Source organism: Hippopotamus amphibius, chromosome 4, assembly GCF_030028045.1.
Source record: "Hippopotamus amphibius kiboko isolate mHipAmp2 chromosome 4, mHipAmp2.hap2, whole genome shotgun sequence".
Classification (NCBI taxonomy): domain Eukaryota; kingdom Metazoa; phylum Chordata; class Mammalia; order Artiodactyla; family Hippopotamidae; genus Hippopotamus; species Hippopotamus amphibius.
This window is the reverse complement of record NC_080189.1, coordinates 73,226,391-73,250,035: the sequence shown is the minus strand read 5'-3', so window position 1 is coordinate 73,250,035 and position 23,645 is coordinate 73,226,391. Positions and strand designations below refer to the sequence as shown.

General features: G+C 37.1%; 1 protein-coding gene and 1 long non-coding RNA gene across 4 annotated transcripts in view; one reads left to right on the top strand and one right to left on the bottom strand.

Annotated features, from left to right (window-relative positions):
* Positions 1-1,469: 1,469 nt before the first annotated feature.
* LOC130851672 (uncharacterized) lies at positions 1,470-10,755 on the bottom strand. 2 transcript variants are annotated; one of them, XR_009053245.1, is made up of 5 exons: positions 10,688-10,755; positions 9,947-10,018; positions 9,151-9,259; positions 6,012-6,197; positions 1,470-1,908 (listed from the first exon to the last, which is right to left on the bottom strand). It is a non-coding gene; the product is annotated as an uncharacterized LOC130851672 (long non-coding RNA). The 2 variants fall into 2 exon arrangements; XR_009053246.1 differs by lacking the exon at positions 6,012-6,197 and having other exon boundaries at positions 9,947-10,036; positions 10,688-10,746.
* Positions 10,756-10,850: 95 nt separating this feature from the next.
* MACC1 (MET transcriptional regulator MACC1) overlaps positions 10,851-23,645 on the top strand; it is a 77,363-nt gene continuing 64,568 nt past the window's right edge. For both annotated transcript variants that reach the window (XR_009053307.1, XM_057732951.1), the window contains exon 1: positions 10,851-10,998. The gene's annotated coding sequence lies outside the window, so the exon portion shown is untranslated. The remainder of the gene's footprint in view (positions 10,999-23,645) is intronic.

The window sequence follows — 23,645 nt, the reverse complement described above, 5'->3', positions numbered from 1 at the left end:
CCATGAATGACTCAAGCATCATTAAAGTCTTGTTCAGCAGGCCTTTCCCAGAAAATTAGTAAACTCTTATTCTTCTGCAAAGATAAATGGAATAGGAACAAATCTATTTTATAAATTTAGATAATATCTATTTTATAGGTATAGGATAACAGAAGCAAATAATATTCTTATAATAGCACCAAAATTTACTAATTGGGTGTCTCCAAGAAATTAATGCTCTAAGTGCTAAGGTAAGTTCAGAATAATTTAATTGCACACAGTAATCAATGTAAATAATAGCTCTCTGATTTTAGTCTCAAACATATTTGATATTTGTCTTTCTTACATATACTGATATTCTTTTAATCATGCTCGTTTTTAAATGTCTATTGATTACGCATGGATTTTAAACATAGATTTGAATCTTAAAAATGTAAAATTTCTGATGCCTAGTCCATTTCTGAGAAATTCATTACTCTATTTCGAATGCAAATTATACCCTTTGGGTGAGAAGAAACATATTTGTTGAACAGCATTTAAAATTCCACCAGAGGAAACTTAGTAACTTAAAAGGGTTAGTATTTGTTCAAACTGGATAAATTATTTCCTTCTTACTGACAGCATTAGTACTTAGGATGGATACCTAAAATTATCAGCTTGGAATTTGAGTGACATATTGCCTTAATCACTTCTGTGGGGGTGGAGGCTGACTAGTTAATTTCATTTCCCAGAAATTCAGTGAAATCTGTAGACCTGTATTTATTTAATATGGCATCCATGACTTTAAACTCTGGCTTTGGAAATTTATAAATTTCTTCTGAAGTGAAAAGAGGGGAAATCACTGTAATAGTGTTCCAGCTAATTCTTCTTTTTTAGCAATGCCATCTGGATATGTATATAGTCTCTACTCTAAGTATCATGTTAAGAGAATGTCCGTGAGATATAATTGGGAAAAGATGAACAACTGTGCCTCTTTTGTTAATGAGGTTATCACAAATAATCTCATAAAAAAGTACATTTTAGCAAAAGCTTCATCCAGTTCTAAAAAATATTTCTTTATAAGTTTCCATAGTGATAAGGACCCAACTCACTCTCTTTCTTTTCTGGAGCAATTTTAAACAAAGATACAAATTTTGTTTCCACTAAACTCTAGTATACAAAAGGAATATAAAATTTGCCATTCAGTCATACATTCCAACTATATTTAGCAAACATCTGCTATATCCCAGACAGCATGCTAACAGCTGGGAAGATAACAGTGAAGAAACAAAGCACAGGCCTTGGCCTCCAGGAGCTTATTGGAACAATGAGTGTGAATTATTTACAAAAATTATTATGGAATTAAAAACTTTACATAGATGCTTAAAGGAAGGCTTTCCTGTGGACAGCCGCGATCTAAAGGGAAAGAGGGGGGAGAATATTCCAGTTAAAGGAAATATGCAAGACACTTTGATGGGAGAAAACTTGGGAAATCTAGGAATTAAAAGAAATCTCTGGAGCAGAGCAACTCATTAAAAGTAATACATTGTGAGAGTGGACAGATAGGAAGAGACCATGGAGGGCCTCACTGGCCAAATAGGGATTTCAGCTTTACCCTGAGAGTCAGGGAAAGCTATCTAATTTTAAGGTGGGAGTATTATATTTACATTTTGGAAAAACCATTTCATTGTCAATGTAAAGAATGGATTGAAGAACATCAAATGTGGATAAAAAGATGCCAATTAGGCTATTGTTTTATTCTAGGCAGGGGAAGTGGGTGGGTTGGAGTAGGGTAGTGACAGTGAACATGGAAAGAGGGATACGAGATGAATTACCTGGAGGAGGTACATCTGACAAGAGCTGGTGATGAATTAGATATGGAGTGAATGAAGCAGAGGATCTGTCTTGGGATTTGGGCTTTCAAAATTGAACTGCACATGGTGCCACTTCCTAAGGTGAGAAACACAGGCAAAGAAACCATCAAGGGTCGAATTTATGATTTTGTTTTGGATTGAGATTCATGGGTAGAAATGAAGAAGAATGGAGAGCTGGATATCTGGGTTTAGGGCTCAGAGGAGAGGACTGATATAAATTTTAAATTGTTAATGTATAGGAGGTAATAGAAACAGTGGCAAAGATGAGATTGCCTGGGGAAAGAGATAAGCTGCTAGAATGAGCTGAGTAGAGGAGAATGAGTCTGCAAAGACAGAAGAAGAGCAGCTAGAGAGAGAGAGAGGAAAGGCATCAAAAAAGTTCAGTCTCTCACATGCCAAGGGAGAATAAGTTCCAAGGAAGGATCAGTGAACCTCACTGTAGCAATTGTATCCAACTCATCAAATTTTTCCAGCTCTCTGTCTACAGACACATGGTAGATGGCTCTCCTTCCTGGCTCAATTGTGTGGGTGCATTTAGTTTTGGCTGAAAAGTTATAAGCAAAAATAATGTGTGTTAATTCTGGGCAGTCTATAATTGCCTGTGTGAAGTTCGCCAGAGGTCTCCCTCTGTCAGGACAGCAGGCAGTGTTCAAAATAGAGGGTGCTCTGAAGGTCTAAGTCCCTGAGTGTTTCAGTTGAGCAAAGCCCTCCAGCTAACCTTCAATGGACAGGCAGAGTGAGCAAGAAAGAGACCTTTGTTATGGTGAGTCTGAGGGATTAGAGTTGTTTTTTATTGCAGCATCATTTAGACCATTCTGAATGATATGAGTGTTAAAATCTGCTGAAAGATCAAGAAACTTGAACAGTTAAAAAAAATTCATTGGATTTAGAAAAATGGCCATAAGGGAAGCTTAGTGGAAGCAAAAGTCAGAATAGAAAGGGTTGAAGACTAAGAAGATAAGGAAACTGACAGCAAGTTTATATATAGAGATTGTTGAAAACATGTCAGTGGTGGGGAGGAAAGGTTATCATGGGTGCTTGAGGGAGATGTAAAAATTTGTTGTTTTTATAAAATGGGGGAGATTTGAGAGATATGTGGATAGGAAAGATTCTGATGAGAGGAAGATATAGAATATGAAAGAAAATACAGAGGAAAATAAGAGATGATTGATGCTGAAATTTTCTTGAAAAGGTAGGAAGAAAATGCCTTGAGAACTACTAACAGAGTTAGGCAAGTAATTCTTGGCTCTTTACAAAAAGAGTAATTTTTTGGAATAAAAATAAATGAATGAATAAATAAGTAAATAAATAATTCTGTAATGAGTAAACAAGAAACAGTGATAAAACCTTTATATTTAATTTACCTCATTTTATTTGGTCCCAGTAATATCTGCAAGAACAGCTCTTACCTCACCTCTTTGGAATGAGACCTGTGTACATTCAGAACCAGTCCTAAGCAAAACTCCAAGTAATTAACTTCTAATTCAGGCCACATTAATTAGGATCTTTCATGTTGCAAGAAATACAATGAAGAGGGTGTGTTGAAAGGATAGAGAGTAAAGGGAAGAAACACAGGAAGTCACTGTGACATTTGTACAACCAGGAAGAACTCAAACATGGTTTAGGATGTAACGCTTAGTACATATCCACTACAATGTAGGGTCTGTGAAGGCATGGATTTGTGTTTATCTTCTTCTCTCAGTAGACCTTATGATATTGCCTGGTCTTAGAATAGTCCATGGTGCATAGTAAGCACTCAGTAAGTATTTGTTGAATGTAAGAATGACTAACAGCTTGCCTTGCCCTTATAAATGTCTAATACTTCCGAACTCTGATTCTGCCATTCTTCTCTTTATCTTACTCTATTTCTTTGTCTGTTTCTACCGTCACTGCCAATCACCAACCTTCCACCCTGCTGCTCTCTTACTCCCACGGTCTCTGCATATTACTCAAGCTTTTGACTAGTTTGTGGTTTTTATTTTCCGTCTTGTCAAGGTGTTTATCTTGGTTTTGCAACACTCCAGAGCCTGTAACTAACTTTATTTGAAGTTTTTCATTTTCATGCCATAAGACAGATAATATGATTGGTTAATTAGTTATTTACTACTCAATATATATATTTAAAAAAACCCTATCTCATGTTGGAATACCTCATAAGACCACTATTTAACTCTGTAGCTTTCAAATTTGCCCACATAAAGAAAACATTTTCCATTTGACCCGACACTCAAACATACACACATTCACATACACACTGAAATGAATACTTCATGGAAACAGAACTGGCCATTTTTCATTTCATGTACTTTGATACACTCTATTCTAGTCTAGTCTATCTTATTTTATTCATTCCATTCCATCCATTCTGTTCTGTTCCTTCTCCATTTATTCTATTTCACTTAAAAATACTGATGAATTGATTCATGGCCTACAAACAGGTCAAACATATAGTATGAAAAACCCTGGTCTAGATTGCTTATGGCCAACATTGGTTTGGACATCAATTTTTAGCTGTCATCTGGGATCAATCATCTGTGGTCAACCAGGGCAGTAGAGTCATATGTTATAAGGCATAAAAAATTATATCTGTGGCTAGGTTCTTTCATGAGAAGAGAGAGGCACTCCTTTTTCACGTGGGTGTGAGAGGTACTTCATATGGTCTCTCTGATACAGGCCAACTCCTACTCTAGTGCTATCCTTATCCTTCCCCCACTCTGCCCATTTCATAAACTTACCCTTTCTAAAATGTTGGTTGCCGAATCTTTACAATGAGAACCCCTCTAACGTGTATTTTCACTTTAGTATGGTCATATTTAGTTAACATAATTTAATCACTCTTAAGAGCAAACTGCTTTTAGAACTGAATCATGGGTCTCATAATGAAATAATGGGCGACAGTACAAAAGCAGGTTATGTTTGGGGGAACCAGGGCCTTTTTATATGCCTCTTCAATCACACATCTTCTCCTAACACTGGTTCTTTGTGCAAATAAAAAGATTTTCTCTCAACTCCAATGGGAAGCTTGTACAGGACCCAGTTCTATCCCTACAATACTATACAGAGAATTTCCTGAGGTGGTTACATGGTGTGACAGCCAGAATAATGGCCTCTCTAAGATATTCACACCCTAATCCCTGGAATCTGTGAATATATTACCTGACATGGTAAAGACGGCTGTGCAGATGTGGTTAAGGGCCTTTACTTTGAGATGGGGGTAGATTATCCCAGGTTACCTAGGTGGTCCCAGTGTAATCAGTAGTCCTTTGTGGAGAGGCTTTCCCAGCTGTGAGAGAGAGAGAAAGAGAGAGAGAGGTGGTGGCGGAGGTTGAGGGGCGAGATGTGCACAACAGAAGCAGAAAGATGTGACTTAAGAGGATTCCACCTGCTGTTGCTGACCTTGAAGACAGAGGAAGGGGATCTGAGCTAAGGAATGTGGATGGCCTCTAAAAGTTGAAAAAGGCAAGGAAACAGACTCTCCCCAGAGTGTCCCAAAAGGCATGTGGTTCTACTGACACCTTGATTTCAGCCCAGTGAGACCCGTGTCAGCTTCCTGACTTCCAGAACTGTACAATAATAAATTTTTTGTGGATTAAGCCATTTTGGGGTACTTTGTTAAAGCAGCAATTGAAAACAAATACACTCAGAATGAATTTGTCAGCACCAGGAGAATGTGTGGAAATAAAAGCAGCCAACTTCATATAGGTTCTGACATCCCAAAGGAGATCCTTACAGGGATGGATGGGTGGATGGGTGACTTAGGGCACTCCTTTTCTTCTATGCAAGAGAACATCGGGATTTTGTGTTTGGTAGGTAAACCTGTCTGTCTCCATGGAGTTCACTCTCTTAACCCCAAGTTAGAGAATAGAGCTTGCTGTGGTTGAAAATTTAACAGAAATATAAAAAATAAGAGGCAGGATATGAAATATACTGCTTCTTTCTTATAGAGTTTCAAATTGACAGAAAAATTATTCCTGAAAAATTCCAATAATGGTGTCCACAGCACATAGCAGTATGTGAATGGATGTTACCATAAAAAATGTTTTGTGTCTTCTTATGCAAAATTTTTTAAATGTATACCTAGGAAATTTTCTGGAAAATCACATAAGTTTCAGGGAAGATGGTGTACAGACAGCTGAAGATTTGTCTAGAGTGATCTTGGTAGGAAAATGGCAATTGTACCAGTAATAATACAGAGGGGTCAACAAACGGACAACTGTGTAGGTTACTGTCGTGAGGCAAGTAATCCATGGATGTTCCAGCAAAAACTGCACAAGGGTTCTCAGTTGTTGATTAGTAGCAAAAGGGCAGCATGGAAACATCTTACGACCATGCGAAGAGTTGGCACATATTCCCTTATGCGCTATCCTGAAAGCAACAAGTAAAAGAAAACAGCAATGAAATTCTAAACTACAGCTTGGAGGGGGTCAATTATGGATGATTCACCTTATGGTTGAGTAAGGAACCAGAAAGATGTAATGAAGGAAAATATGAAATTGTAAGAACAACTTGGCTCACTTTCTTAATCTGAGGAAATTAGGATCAATCTGACCTAAATTAGCTTTGGCCCTAACAGTTTACTATGATTTGAGATACTCACTGAAATTAACTGGTAAATGGCACAGTGTTAACTGTTTTTGGAAAGTTACAGTATGATCATGACTCAGGGACAAAGTGACCCATAAAACAGATGTCACAGGCAGCCCAGGGGTCCAAGAGTCAGTGCATACTGAAACAGGACAGAGAAAAAACTCCAGGGGGAACTTTCTTATAAGCTTGCAAATGTGGCCTTTCTCTTTCCAAGACAGCCTCACATGGGGAAAAATCTGATCATGTGGGGAATATGGCTGTTTCCTATCACTCTTTCTGGTATATTTGTACTATAGGGACCAAACATGAGTGACATTTAACATAGGTCATTAAAGGATACCAAGAAAATCCCCTTTCAATTATTAAACCACTTTTTGTGTTTGATTTCCCCCTATGGGTACAGAGAGTTACTAGCTCTGCTCCCTAGCAGACACAGAGAGGGAGTAAAGTCTAAAATCTAAATCAGATGTAGCATTAGGAGAAACAAATTACCTCTGCATCAATGAGCAATTGACAGCTTCCATGTGGTCAGAAAAATTTTAAGTTAGAAGAACTTTAAGCAAATCTTCCTCATTTTACTGGTCAGTTCAATTTAGGTTAACAAATATGTACTACTGCCAGGCACTGGGGAGCTTCTGGATATTTAGGGATTAAATAAGATCCAGTCGTTGATTGGATGGAATCTAAATAAAGTGGGGTAGGCAGAGGTGATATCTGTTACAGTGAGGTAAGAACTACATTAGATGTAAATCAGTCAGTGTTCTTAGTTCCAAGCATTAGCAAATGACTTTGGCTGATGTAAATCAAAGAGCCACACACCAAACTCCAGTCCCACAATTGATGAGAGAGCTAGAGAATCAGACACATGGCTTGTGAAGCTAAAGCAGCAGCCAAGATAATGCTGCTTGGTCAATTAGTTGTTTCTGCTAAGCCCTAGAAACCACAGTTTGCAGGACCATTACCAAGAGTCCTAGGCTCTACTCTCCATGGCTCCGACAGACAAATCCAAAGCAGGACGCTCTTTGCACAGTTGCCGCTGTTCACCTCAAGAGTGGATTCTCTTCTGTCCCTGCTGCTTTGTGTCTCCAGTTCCTAATTTCAGGTACCAGATAACTGTGTCTGATTAGCCACCCTAAGTGCTTTGCTTCTCCCTATCTACCAGGCGGGCTGGGACAGTGAATCACTGGCATTTTAGCGTCCATGTTGGTTGTCACTATCAGAATGTGGATGGAGTGCAATAGATTTTAAACTCATAGTTTAATACATCACAGTCTCTTTTAGCTTAAATAGTCTTTTGGGTGACTTTTTAAAAATATTCTCAGTCTTGCAGTTTCTCCTCCTCCTCCTCCAGTTTCTCTTTAGGATGGTACCTAAGTGCATGTAGGAAGACAGACATAATGTTATGGTATGGGGAAAAGAAGGAGGTCTGAAGCCATGTGACGCCATCTGGGTCCTGGTTAGTCACCTGCTATGGAGGAGTTTGGTTTGACTCTAGTGCTTGACCAACAGGTCTCTTTGGAATGTTTTACAAGTATGATATCCATTGATGTATGATTCTTACCATTTTTCTTGAGTCACAAAAGCATAATATAGACTCTTTGTCCCAACCCCTAGCATCTGCAGGTCCAATTGCCCCCTTGGCACCTTCATATTCCCACAATGAAGAATGTGGGATTAGCTTTCCTGACTGGACAAATAATATAATGGTGTCAGTTGTGTGACTGAACATGGTGGCCCTGCACCTGATATATTTCACTTTTCAGTACCTCCCAGTATGTTTCAAGTGAAGCCTCCTCAGAGTTCCATTCACCCTCCGGCTTTCTTCTTCCCACACACTGGGGTAAAAAGGGCTGGCTTTCCATACCCTTTTACTATCTATCAGGAAACAACAGATGTCCCTGTTCTACTTATTTTTTAGGTACAATAAATCTCATGGCTGCAAGTGATCATGAGTTCAGGGGAGAAATGCAAACATCTTGGTTTAGCACGAACAGAATATCAGCACAATCAGACATTTGTGTAAATCAGTGCAAGAAACACATCAGGGGTTAAGAATTGGGTAAAGGGGTCAGAAAAGACTTTCTTAAGGAAGCAACCCTGAACTGTGTATTGAGGATGAACTCCATGCCCACTTTTAGATAGTTTAAATTGTATGCACACAGGCAGGATAAGGGGCTAACATTCCTTACGATATGTTGGAGGGGAGTTGGGAAGACTTCCCTGACGACAGTCACTTTCATTAGCTTGCCTTTGCGTCTGATGATCCACAGAAATCTCATTGTGTGTCAACAGTATCTAGAAGGTTCACTTCCTCCACAGTGGCTGACAGCTAGACGACATAGTAGAATGTGTAAGGACTGGGAGAATCCCATAGCAGCAGACATGTGAGGAACTAACAACTATTGAGAGAATTCCCTTTCTTGGTGGGAGAGATCAGTGATTAAGAATTATTTAAAGAAGTCTAAAGGGCAGAGTTTCGACTTCAGGACCAGGAGATTAGATTGTAGGGAAGGAGAGCCAGAAATGCTGGAGGTGATGATCAAAAATTGTAGATGGCGGTAGGGCCAGGTCTCCAAGATGCAGTGATGGGACTGAGGGCCAGTGCTTGGGAACTTGTTAGCAAGCCAAGTGTATAGCATGAGGCAGACCTGGTAAAACAATTAGTTCTGATCCAGGAAAACATTCATTTCAGGTACTGACAGGAGTTCAATTCATAGACTTAGTACCTTACCATTCTGCAAATAAAGGTTGTGGAAGCTACACCAGACTGGACCACAGGGGCATTCTGATAACTGTATTCCTTCCACGTATTTAGAGAGTTCTTTAAATGCAGCTATTTCCTGGGAGAGATAAAGATGGTATTAACATCCAGTTTAGAATTAATATCTCAAGGATTTCATTCATTGGTTGTTTATCAGAAATATTTACATGTAAATTACTGAGTTAGTAAGTGGGAATAAAATAAGATCTTGCCTTCAAATTAGAAGGTAAGACCACATATACATACACACACACAGTGAAACAAGGTATAAAATCTGTTATGAGAGGACTAGATAATATATTGAATGTGTTAGGAGAGAGAGAATAATTCAGATTGGGGCAGACTGGGGAGGGCTTCTTGGAGAAGAATGTTTTTTCATTGAGCTTTGAAAGAAAGGAAGGACCTGAACATTTTAAGGTGGGCAAATAATATTTCAGAGAGAAGAAACAGCATGGAGAACAAAATCTATAGGGTTTAAGGAAATGGAGAGCCATTTGTTTTGGAAGTAATATAAATGACGTAAGGGCGAGTTAGTTTCTTCTGGTCAGGAGGTTGTGGGACCTGTGACCCAGGAAAATAGAATGACTCACATTGAATTGTGGAATGACCCAAGGGGGAACTTCAAAAGAGCTCTGGGTGGATCAAGTAGGTTGGACCATATGAAGGCTGTGTTCCTTAGTGGGGAGGCATGTAGGGAGTAGGGAGAAAAAGTACAGAAAATGGAGAAGAAATTTCTCTTTTGTCACCATTCTTGCCATCTGCTTACTTTAGCTGAATCCTTCCATTAGGTTCTTGGGTCCAGACCAGAACTTGTCTATATCCATTTTATGGGCTGTTTCTAATGAGAAATAAAAGGCTAGAGACAGATGCTGTATGAGCAAATGGAGAAAACACATTTCTTAGTTTTTGTTTGTTTTTAACACTTTCTATTCCCAATGTTGCAAAGAAGTGAAACAATGATTGCATCTTTAATTTTACCCAAGTTTTAAAATTTCTTTTTTCTATTTTGCCTTCCAATTTCCTTGTTTTTGAATTTTGATCAATCATAAGTGATGCTGGAATGTACAGAAGGAAAACACAAAATCAGGGAATGGAAAGGAAAATGGAAAAAAATATCAATAAAAATTTTATCTTGCTTGCATTTAAAAAAGTACATCTAAAGAAACCCAGGGCATTTGGAAAATCAAGGGTAAAATGTCTCCATTATATCCTTAGCACCTATAATCACAGTGTTGATACAGGAGGAACTAAAGGCTTTCAGGCCTCACCTGGAAAGTCCTCATTCACCTATTCCACAAGGTAGTGAGACATCCTCAGCTCTGAATCACTGAAAGAGAATCTGGTGGGGCAAGTTCCACGGCTTCATGAGGATTTGTTTGCATAAAGATTTTTTACTTCTTGCCAACACTGAGGGTGCCTTCTTACTCCTCGGCAAACATCAAACCTTTTTTTGTTTCCTTTTATAGAAATAGTTTCATATTTACAAATTGTTCTTAGATATACCCACCTGATAACATACATGTTTACTGTTTGCTTCCTAGGGTGAAACTGCAGCAATCCACCATCTTCTCCTGGTTTCAGGTGTGGAATTTGAATTGTGGGTATTGTAGTTCTAATGCCTTTTAGAGTTTCCGGTTAGGCAGTCTGGAGCCACACCAGGAGGACTCCCAGTCCCAGGTGGCTCGGTAAGCAGTAGTTGAGGCACCACATACAGAGCAAGGCACATTTGCAAAGTCTTTGGTTTTTGTAGAATGACTTCCATTCACTCTACCAAATAATGTTCCTGAACTGAAGAGGCTGGGATTCATTTCCACAACTGTAAGTGCTGTTTTTAAAAATTATATCCTTTTCACTTTTGATATATGATATAAATAGGAAATTGTGTCATTTCCAGAACAACTGAACAAACTGTTCCTTCCGAAGCCCTCCTTGGGAAGGAAAAAGGGAGGGTAATTGATATTCTATGGGTTTGTGGAACAGGGTTTAGAATAAATTTCAAAACATAGAATAGACTAATAGTTTGAGACATGGCATAAATGAAATAATTTATAAAAAGAGTAAAACATGCAACATTCAAAGTCAAATGTAAACAACATCAGAACCCCACTCTGACTTGCTTCAAATATGTAGATAGTTGAAATCCTCTGAAATTTTTAAGAGACACCAGGTGTGTTGAAATTTTCAAAAGGCAGCAGGTGTGTTGAAAAGACTGGGCATTGAAGTCAGAAAAAGTTGGATTCAGTGGCCCCACTTTTTATTAGATGTGTGGACTTTGGCAAAATGTTTCACCTTGTTGAGCCCATTTCCACGTTTGTAAAGTGGGTATGAAACCTACCTCACTGGATTAATAGAATGAAATTAGCATAATACATAGTATTAAATAGATGCTTAGACAGTAGCTGCTGGAGGATGAACTTGGTTTCTTCCTAATTAACTTTCAATTAAGCTTCAAAAACAGAACAAAGAGATAATTTACTGTAGGATTCCACTTATATGAGGTATTAAGAGTAGTCAAATTCATAGAAACAGAAAGTAGAATGGTGGTTGCCAGGGACTGGGGGAAGGGGGAAATAGGAAATGTTTAGTGGGTAAAAGAGTTTCAGTTTTGCAATTTGAAAATGTTCTAAAGATCGGTTGCACAATAATGTAAATATACTTAATACTGTTGTACTGTACACTTACAAATTGTTGAGGTGTTAATTTTACGTTATGTGTTTTTACCACAATTTAAAAAAAAAGATCAAAGAGCATGTAGTGAAAATTCTGGTACCTCCTATTTATTAAGGTGTCTTTGACTCCCTAAAAGATGTCTAGATCCATTTTCAGTGGGTCTAATTTTAGGATTGATATTGGATCACCTATGTTAGTGTCTGGTTCTTACATAACAGTAAGTAGCAGAGAGAATAATGCATTTTGGCTATACTTTAAAAGGTGTCTCCACACTTGTGGAGATGCTTTTATACCCTCCGTAACTTAATTATGTGATTATCTCTAGTTCATAAGAGATTTTTAATATGATTTCATAGTTACTTTACAGAATGTAGGAATTGTGAAGTCATAATTTGGTTACAACTTACTTGAAAACTTTAGATACAGCTTAAATGTATTATTTATTTTGGTGTTCTCACCTTCCCTAGAGCTAATTTATAAACAGATAATTTTATGTGTCTGTCTTAGAGATAATAAAGACTATTAAGACAGAATCTGTTAAACACCATCCTATCTTAAAACGTATTAGCTAATTTGGGGGACAAAAGACATTTGAAATTAAATTGATTTTAAACTTGAAAGCATGTCATTGTTGAATTTTTGGAAAATCTTTTCTTGAAAGATCACCAATGCCTAACTGTCTATTAAAACTAAATGTCCACTGTGGTATTTGGTGATAGCTGAAGGTGATAGCAACTAGTATTTGTGGCAAGTGTGCAAAGTTTTGCCTGTGATATACATTTAAATGTAAACTCTCTCAGAAACTATGCCGGGAAGTCCAGGGTAGCATATAAAAGTTTTTGCTGTTGAATACCATCTATAGTCTACTCTCATTTATTCACTTAACAATTATGTCTAGCAATCCTATAATGTCCTCCCACTGGGCTGAGCTTTGGGGGTAAAGATTGACTGAGGCATAGCCCTTGAGGGGATCCTGGTCTATAGAGATGTATACTCATAAATAGCTAAAGGCAGGAAGTGCTAATTCATCAATCACTCAAGTCACTCCTGACCTTCTCTGTAGGTTAATTCCTACTGCTTAGAGTATATGATGCTCAATATCATAAGATTAGAGAAGCTTTCATAAATCTTTGCTTGAACTGTAATCATTGGAAACCAGAAAAAGGTAAATTTGAAAACTTGTATGTGAGTCAGTCAAAAGCAAAGTGGAGTGACTTCCCAAAGCATAGAAGAAACGCATATCCAGAATGTCAGAGGAAAGGGAGATCATGGTGTACGAAATACCAAGAGGGTACTCTGGGAAGTGGTAGAGCTTTATCTTTAGCCAGACCTGGAAGGATGTACAGAGTTAAAATCATCAGAAAAAAGATGAGGAGAATATCTCATCTAGAGCAGCATTTCTCAAGTTTTATATGGATGATATGATTCTAGGCAACATGTGGACTGGACAGTCAATAACATTGAGTTACTGTGAGAAAGTTACTGTATTTTAAAAATTACTCTCAGTTCTTCAAGGACAAAATTTTATTGTTGTTGATATGACTTTAAAATTCTTTTAACACTTGTTTAATCCTCCTTTAGAACAATAAATAGAGTAAGTAAAAGGCTCAGTGATTTTAGCAGGCAAAAAGTATTTAGTCATAATTTAATTACTTTTAGAATAACATTTATTTTTATAGCTATTGCCTATTTATTACAATAGATACTGCTGTTTTTCACCTATGGTGCTGACAGAAATGTGTTTTTAAAAGAATTAGCTGAACTAAAATGAGAGTGGATTTACAGAAAATATTAAATAAAAAATAATTCAGATGGTACCTGGTAATGGAAAAATCATGAAGAGGTACCAGAATGCCTGAAGTTTGGGAAACACTGAAGTAGAGGCAATGCCAAGTACAAAAATCAGAAAGTGAAAATGGGTTAGTTTTATGTATAGCTGGAAAGGATGGATATTGAGCATTCTACAGAGGGTATCCTAGGAGGCTTTGTGTGATGATGCTGGAATGAGTTTGATTGTGGAAGCTTTGAAGGGATTTGCACATCGGCTTCTAGATGGTGGAGTTCCTCAAGGGTGCTGAGCCAGGGACAACACGTTGAAAGCTGTGCTTTAGAAAAATCATCCAAGGAATGGCATATGGGTAGGTTGGGGCACGGGGAACATGAATGCAGAGAGAGCACTTTGGAAATAGGTTTTAATGATCTGAGCATGAATAAATAACAGCTGCTAGGAATGAAAATGGAAGAGAGGGATGGGAAAGTCCATCAATAACAAAGATAACAACAACAACGACGACGACAGCAACAACAATAATAATAAAATGATGGCCGCCAAGATGCTTTTGAGTTTTTAAGCTTGGTGGCCTGAGAGAATAACAGTAACACTGAGGCAAAAGAGAGAGTTAGTTCTTGTGGGGAAATGATCCTTTGTATTTCAGGGAAACTGCGTTGTTAATCATGTGGAATTGGAATTCTGGAGAGCCATCAGAGTTGGCCAGAGAAGCAAAGAGAGCAAGCAAGCACCTCCCTCAGAAAAATGAAACTTAGTTCTGTTCTTACTCCTGCCTCATTCAGAGGAATGCTAAAGAAAGAGAATTTCCAGGTGTCCTAGGATAGAAAGGGGAAGGAAGAGTAAGTTGACTGTTTGCTTTCAAGATTTTTTGTCTTGGAGGTTCTCTTTTGGTTTCTATAGCCACCACCTTGCTCAGAGACGACACGTCTTTGTAGGGTCCTTCCTGGGAATAAACAAAAACATCTTCATCTCTATCTAGGCGAATGGCCACTGGGTTTACTTTCCAGGAATGGTAGGAGGGAGTTTTGTATCTTCTGTTTCCATTGGGAAGAGCACTTAATTTGGAACTTTTCCTAAAAAATACAACACATAGTAGATTTCTATTTAAAGATAGATAGATATCACGAAGACTTGCACACTCACCTTCCAGCTTAACAAATAAGATCTTAGAAATTTAAAAAAAATGAAGTGCTCTACCTGCTTCAGTTTCTCCTTTTCCCACCTCAGCAGTCACTACTTTCTTGTCTTTGTAGATTTTCTCTTCATTGTATGCTTTTATTCTTTTATCTGCTTTTATTTTTATATTTTATTCTTTCCACTGCTATGTGAACATATCCATAAATATTATATAACATTGTTTTAATGTTTAAAAATTTTTATATAAACACTAGAGTATACAGTGTTCATCTGCAACTAGCACTTTTCTTTCAACCTTGTACTTTTGAGATTAATCCATGTCTATTATTGTAGCACAGTTTATTAGTTTTCATAGCTGTATGGTATTTCACTATCATAAGTAGCATTATAAATAATACATATGACACTTGTATACAAATGTAAGAATTATTCTAATGAATATTTCATAGATTTGCTGAGCCATAGCATATGTATCTTCAAATTTATGAGATACTGATAAATTGTCTTCTAAAATATTTATACCATATTTTATTCACAAACAAAATGAATGGGATTTCCTGTTTCTCCCTGATCTCAAGAAACTTGTTTATCTGGAATGTTCTAATTAAATAATCTTTCCAGGTGTAACTGAAACCAGACACTTGTGGCATCTTGGAGACTTCTGAGTAGCAGAAGTTTGTAGCACTGTAATCTCTAAAATATGTGCAAAATTTTATCTCAAATGAACTTCCTTGTTTCTCAGCCTATGGTGTGAGAGATTGACTAACTTTTCCATTTAACAGACATTACTTTTGTATTAATAATGATAATAATATTGATAACACCTGCTAACACCAATTGAATGCTTAACATGTACCAAGTACTGTCCTAAGCCCTTTAATTAAAATATCTTAATTTGGGGATAAGATAATGATATTATGCCAATTTTAGAGATGAAGAAACTGATTTACAGAAATATTGTGTCAAGAGTAAGTAGAGATGGTGGAATTTGTATCTACTCAGTCTATTCCAGCTAAGACAAGTGATAAAGGGTAGGTGGGAACAGACTGGGAAAAGAAACATCAAAGTATCATAGTCCTTAACTTTCAAAAGTTTAAAATCTGGTTAATATTTAAATAACATCAAAAGAGCATAATGATGTGATTAGAAGTGTCAATAAGTCTGTATTTGTACTGGGGAGAATTTAATTTTGCCTAGGAAAATTGGAAATGATTCTCATAGGTGATCAAACTTTACTGAGTCTTGGAGATGAGAGAAAGGAAGTTAAAGAGGCAAAAATAAAGAGAGTAGCTGTTTAGAAACTATGAGAAAGTGGAAAGTACAAGATATATTTGGTAAAGTTAATTTATCCAGTCATTAACTGAGAAAATAATTTCTGAACATCTATGTGTGAGGCACTGAGCTAAATTGTGGGACACAGCAGTGAACAAGAAAGATACCATCTCTCCCCATAGATGGGTGTTCTTGGTGATCTAGTATTTGGGGAATTGGGGGCAAAATATGAAGGGAATAAGATTGGAAGGATAGGTTGCCTCTAATTATGAAGTATTTTCAAATATCAGCCTAAAGATTGTGCACTTTATTCTGAAAGTAGTGAGGAATCAGTGTAAGTCACTGTGAGGTGAGTGGCATTATTCATTTATTCAGTAAACATTAATTCTGCGTGTGCTTTGCTTAGTGCTGGGGATGTAGCGATAGAAAAAGTGACAAGTATATATATAAAATTGATAATACTATGTGAGAAATAAGGCAGGGGGTTGCACAGGATAGAGAAGCCTAACCCAGGCTGGAGAGTGTGGTGAGAAGAGGGGGACCATGGTGGGAGATACATCAAGATGGTTTTGGGGATAAAGAAAATTGCTTGAAGATATTTTACAACTGAATTTAGTCTTTCATAAAACAGCATTTTATTCTGTGGTATATGTAGTCTTCTAGTTTTTCTTCCTTCTTAATTTCTTTTTTCTTTTGTATGGCACTAAATACTTAACTTTGTTTAATTCTGTGTCATGGCTTTCAATTTCTCCTTCTGACTGAAGTTACAGGAAATATTCTGTGACCAAGCTTAGCATTACTAGAAACTAGCCAGCTTTTACCTCATGAAAATTTATCAGAGTAAAACTTCAGGTGGGTTTCCCTTCCCACTTTTTTGACGTTTAAAAGAAAATAAATTTTTTAAATTTACGTATCACTTCATATATCAAACTTTTTTTTTCCTGAAGCTTTCTCCTTGATACCTATAGCATAAATATAATTCTAGACCCTCAGACTAGGGTGCTAGGAGGAGCCTCTTTATCCTTTGCTACTTGAAAAGTAGCAAGCCTCAAGCGGAGTGAACAGCCTTTGCTTAATAGACTCTTCTCTTTTTGGATGATTTTAATAAACTGAAAATTCAATAAAATATTACTTGTTTTTGAATATCAAGAATCAAACATCATTTTCCAGTTTTAAAGGTTAATTTCTCAGTATTTACATGTAGATTACAAATTTACAGTATGAATGTATTTTTATGTTATGCCTATAATCCAGCCTATTTTTCTGTATTCTCATGGGAGAAAAAAGAAAGCATGTTTGTTATAGCTCACCTATTTATTGAAAAATATAGACTCATTTATTCTGTCTGTGGTGTTTCATTCAAGTTTCCAAATATTATAAGTGATCTGGTCAATTATTTGGGAAGGGCATTTCACTTGAATGTAGACACGACTGTGTCAGGATGTCAGGGCTGAAAAAAGATGTTGGAAACTTTGTGCCAAATAGAAAGACTCGAAAATAATGTTTAAAAAATTAAACAATGAATAGAGGCCTTAATATGTATCCAAATCTATTTATAAAGATATTAAAGAAAAAATGTAAAGTAATTCTTACCAAACAAAAAATCTAAATAATATCAAAGCATATAGAATGTAAAGTAAGTCAAAACTCCAGGTTTCGGAGTTTTGGTCTGTGAATCCTCTTCTCAGAAGTACAGCATGGCAGCTTTCAGTTTCTTCTGACTCTTTCCAGTAAGAAATATTCTAAACATATGGAATGTCTAGTGCCCTCTCTTTTTTTACTTAATATATTTCAGTGATTGACCCATAACATTGCATATGAAGAGACCACATTATTTTTTACAACAATGGTTATGGATAAGCCAAAGATTTTTACTGGTCTTGTATTGATGATTTCTATGTAATTTCTGGTCTTGGGCTACTGTTAACACAGCTGCAGTGATCAAGGATGTTAAATTAGAAAAAATGGCCAAGATTCTAAGATAATTGGTTTCAGATATCAAAAAGAGGTATCTGACTAAAATCCCAATTTGGGAATATTTTCACAATTCTTGACTCCTCACCCATCTCCAGGTTATAAAGAAAAATAAAGGGAGAAAATGCACTGAGAGGATTCTGTGAGAATGATTTTTGAAAAGTTAACCTAGTGTAGAGAGGTAGAAATGAGATATGGTCCTTTTTTACCTCAAACTTAGAGCAAGTAGCTTTGTTGTGTACTCTTGGAAAGCTTGATGTGTTTTCCTGCTAGGAAACCAGAGCTGAGGGGGGCATAGCTAACAGAATTAGATGCATTGCTCACTTCACAGGCAGTGCAGTCATAAGCTTCTGAAGATTCCCCAAAGATCACTCATGTACATGTGCACACCCACACACCCTACACATACATTTTATAAACATTGCAGAGGCAAAACCATCTTTCAATCATACCAGTAGAGTAAAAATGTTCTGCTTTATTTCTCCCTTTTCTTCCCTATTCTCCAATATTGGAGTTTTCAGTAACAGGAGCTTGCAAGTTGAGTGACGGAGGAGGTGAGGTAGGAAAAGAGAAAATGTGCACAGTACCCCCTCTCCAGAAGGCTGTAGACTTGTAGGGACAAGGGCAGGGAGATCTGTCTTACACTGGAATGTTGGTGTGGTTATGGAAATGTTGGATGGGGCATTCTAATTCATGAATCAAAACTGCATTTTGCAACTTTAAATAACCACAGAATTTTCTTTAAATCTAAAAGTGACCAGAAGATACATGGGACCAACTGGGGAATTTTCATCAGTGGTATTGGGAAAAACTACCCCCAATGAATACATTTTTAAAAGGAAAGTAGTGGACAAAAATACAATTGCATTCTGATTCATCTCAAAATTGTTTAAAATGGTTACATATGTACCTTTGCCTATATGTAAGGGAAACTCTCATTTTTAAACAAGGACAATATATCTATGAATTTCTAGAGTGGAGTAGAGTTAATTAATTTGCAGTAAGAATAACTGAGACTAAAATTCTACTGTAGAGAGAGTATGAAGAGCATTTCCAGTATGGTAATCCAGTATGGTAATTTTTCTTTTAAAATTTAAATTAATTAAATTAGCTAAAATGAAAAATTTAGTTTCTCAGTTGCACTAGCCTTATTTCAAATGTTCAGTAGCTACATGTAACTATTGGACTACCTGACTTGACAAAGCAGATATAGAACATTCCCCAAATCACAGAATTTTTGGTCCTTATCACAGACATTAAACCGTCTAATTCTCACAAAACACAGGGGAAAAGGTATAGCTATTGTTCCCACTTAATAGATATGAAAATCCAAGATCAGAGAGGTGTAGAATCTTGATCAAGCCCTTTGATTCCAGGTCCCATGTTCTTTCTTCTAAACCACATTGGTTGACCCTCAAGGCTAGAAGATATAAAATTGGCTCCACTCTACTTTCAAAATACAGCAGGGAATATTCTAAAATATAGAAATCCCTAAGGGAAGGAAGCTCTGCTCATCTGTGTGTCGTTACTGGATGTGTGGGAAGCACAATCGTGTTTCTAGTTTCTAATACCTCCTATTTTACAACCCATAACATTTATTCACAGACATAGATTCAACTAAAAGACTGTTTTAATGAATGAGAAAGGTTTTAGTAACAATAGCGAAGTACTAAATGACTGCAATTATCTATATTTTCCCCTCACTTTTGTATGGTTCTCTAAAAAATTACTCAGTGAGTTGGTTATGCATAGATTGTTTTAAGACCAGATTTACTTTCTATTGTTTTTACACAAAAATATGAAATTCATAATAAAACCATTGTTTCACACTAAACATCTAATGGTGTGTGGCTATAACTGTTTTATTGGAGAAAGAAAATACAGGAGCAAATTGCAAAAAAAAAAAAAAAAAGATAATCAGCAGTAAATAAGAATGAACACCTCCCCCCTTCCCTTATAGGAGGCCACAGAGGTCCCACTGAAGCACGGGCTAAGGGGTTTCTTCTTAGTTGTGTGTCCTCAGAGAATGACTTGGAATCCTTAGGGAGCTCAGGAATGGAAGACAAGGAATGAGTTGGGCTCTGTCCGCTTCTCTCCATTCTCATGACCAGACTGCCTTCCTAGTTCAGGCCACTGGCACCTCTCCTTGTCTCTAGTTCTGCTCCACCTTTTGCTTTCCATCTTTCTAAAATGTAAATCATAAATTGGATCACATCATTCCCTTATTTTAAACTCCTGTGTCTCCTTTCTTTTAGGCTAAAGTTCAAGTTTCTCAGGATATCTCACAAGGCCATTCAGGACCAGGCAGGTCTCTTCATCCTTTCCTCTTGCCAATTCCCCAGTCTTCCTATCGCTGACCCTACCCCACTGCTACAGCCCAGCTTTCCTGAACCACTTGTTGCTTCCTGAATGAGCCATGCTCACTCTTGTTTCCATGTCCTGTATATCATATTCCTTTTACCTGAAGTGCTCTTTACCCTTCTTCTCCCTACAATCTCCAGTGTGGAGCTGGCATGTGAACCCAGATAGCTCAAACTCCAGAACCCATTTCATAAACCCTACATGATACCATGGGGCACACAGGCTGAAGGACTTCTCCTGTCCTCTTGTATTTCATGATCCTGTTACTTTCATCCCTCTCTGTTTTTATAACTGCAGACTGTGTCCACCTTCCTCTGGGTCTAACCCAGAGGTTGTCTTTATATTTGATTCATCAATTCAGGTGATATAGTGCCATTTCTTTCCCTTTACAATGTATATTTTTTAATAAAGAAACATAAAAATAGAAATTCATCCTGCCACATAATACCCAGCCATCTTTGAAGACTTTAAAAAAGAGAGATGAACAACTACCTGTTTAGACTTAGGCTGACACTTTCCTAGATGCAGAGTAATATGAAAAATACTCAACAGTGGATATGGCGTGGACACTGACCTATCAGAATGGATGCTGGTCAGCGTGCAGTACCCAGTGTTCTCACTGCATATCCACTCTGCCTGGAAGCAGGGGATAGGCATGAAAATATTGCCTGGCTTTTATAAACATCCAGTATTGGATGACACCCATGTTTCTAGTCTAGGATGGCAAGGGATGTCTTAGGAGCCTAACTATGAGAATATTCCTCTTGGTTCAAGCAAAAAGGAAGCTAGGTGCTGATGGCTGAGAGCATTGCTTCAGCTCCCCTCTTATGTAATTATTGATACATTGCTTCATCTCTCATGTCTTGAGTTGAGTTTGGCCGTTTTCTGAAGCTGAAATTCCTTATAATTAACCTATGCACTCTTGCCTGTTGCAATTTGACAGCAGCTTACTTTCTCTTCCAGAATTTGTTGTTATGATCAGTAAGTTGGTTGAGAATGTTGATACCAGAGGTCTCTCAGTAATCTGTTATTTTCTTGGATGTCATAATTTTCTTCAGTTTTTATTATTATTATTTGGAAATGTAACTTAGTAGTGTTTATTACTGGGAGAAACTGTTATGTTTATCTGTAGCTCTCTGTTTCTAGTAATCTTTTAAATGAATGTGTGTGTATATGCATAGAAAATTATATAGCCACTTGTTTTCCTTTGTTCTCTATCTTGCTAATAATTGTAGGATGTGGTTAACTCACAGCTGCTTTAAAACTGTTCGCAAGGCCTTTTTCCTTTATGAAAATATGTTTAATTCACAATTTTCATCTTAATTTTATAGTACATTTAGTTTTATTCATTTCTAAAGTTATTTTAAACATTTTTAATATAATAAAATTATTTTAAAATAAAAATAGTTTATTTTTTATTAAAAGAAGCTGGTAAGAATTGAAAGTGGATTCCATAGTATTACTTTTTTTTTAAGGTGGTTTTTTTTTTTAACTTTATTGAAGTATAATTGCTTTACACTGTTGTGCCAGTTTCTGCTGTACAACAAAGTGAATCAGCTATATGTATACATATATCCCCATATCCCCTCCCTCTAGAGCCTCCCTCCCAACCTGCCTATCCCACTCTTTTAGGTCTTCACAAAGCATCCAGCTGATATCCCTATGCTCTGTAGCAGCTTCCCACTAGCCATCTGTTTTATAGTTGGTAGTATTTATATGTCAATGCTGCTTTCTCACTACATCTCAGCTTCCTCTCCCCTGCCTCCCAGGTGTCCTCAAGTCTGTTCTCTATGTCTGCATCTCTATTCCTGCCCTTCCACTAGGTTCATCAGTACCATTTTTCTAGATTCCATATATATATGCATTAGCATACAGTATTTGTCTTTCTGTTTCTGACTTACTTCACTCTGTATGACAGACTCTAGGTCCATCCATTTCACTACAAATAGCTCAATTTCGTTCCTTTTTATGGCTGAGTAATATTCCATTGTATATATGTGCCACATCTTTTTTATCCATTCATCTGTCTATGGACATTTAGGTTGCTTGCATGTCCTGGCTATTGTAAATAGTGCTGCAATGAGCATTGTGATACATGTATCTTTTTGAATTATGGTTTTCTCAGGGTATATGCCCAATAGTGGGATTGCTGGGTCATATGGTCGTTCTATTTTTAATTTTTTAAGGAACCTCCATGCTGTTTTCCATAATGGCTGTACCAATTTACATTCCCACCAACAGTGCAGGAGGGTTCCCTTTTCTCCTGTAATATTACTTTTGAATGACATTTTATGTAGTCTTGACTCGCCTCTGTGAGTTCTTTTATTTTTGGTGTTTGCGTCTCATAAGTTCTCTGTTGTTGCTGTGTGCTTCTTACTTAATTTGAGCAATTGTACTTATTTCTTCATTCTAATACTTATTTCAGAGCATGGTTTTGAAGTGATTGTTTCCTCATAGTTTTTGTTTTTTAGCTCTTTATTGGAGTTTTAATTGCTTTACACTGTTGTGCAGTTTCCTCATGTTTATGCGATGATCTTCTTGTTGTTGGAGGGTGTGGTGGGGGAGGATGGTGCTAGAGCATAGGCCAAGAGGATGCCAGAGTGTCCATCGTGCTGAGCAAGGCAGGCCAAGTCCTTTACCTGTAACTTCACTGGTATGTCCTGGGTTGAGCTGCTGCCTCCAACAGTCTGCCACATACTCCCAGGTTTATTTTGTAATTTCCTTTTGCCCAGATGGCTTTGGCTGGGATGGTGCCTATTATTATTATTTTTTTTAAATGTGCCTGAACAGGAGAAAGTCAAATCTGCCAACTCTTTATCTGTGGACCACATTCCCACCTTTGTAGCTAATGATTTTCCCTTCTACTCCCAGCTTCCTTGCGCAAGCATTATATAAGCCACGTAATCTGTCTGTCTCAATTTCTTATCTGCAAAAGGAGCTAGTAACATTGGCTACTTTTCTGCTAAGATAGTCCTGAGGATTAATGAACTGACTTTCAAATGCACAAGTGTCTAAGATGATAGGCCCTCCATAAATTCAAATTAGTATTATTACCAGCCTCCCTTTTTACTGCCACCAAAATAACTCACATAGGATTTAGTATTTATAAAGTATTTTATAATCTTTGCATTTTTTAAAGTATTTTATAATCTTTAATAATTTAGAAAAGCCTCTCCCTGCACAGTCTCAGCATCATACTTCTATGGACAAAGGATTTCGGTAGATCTCTCTTTTTCATGAACTCGTCATTGTTTTGCCAATT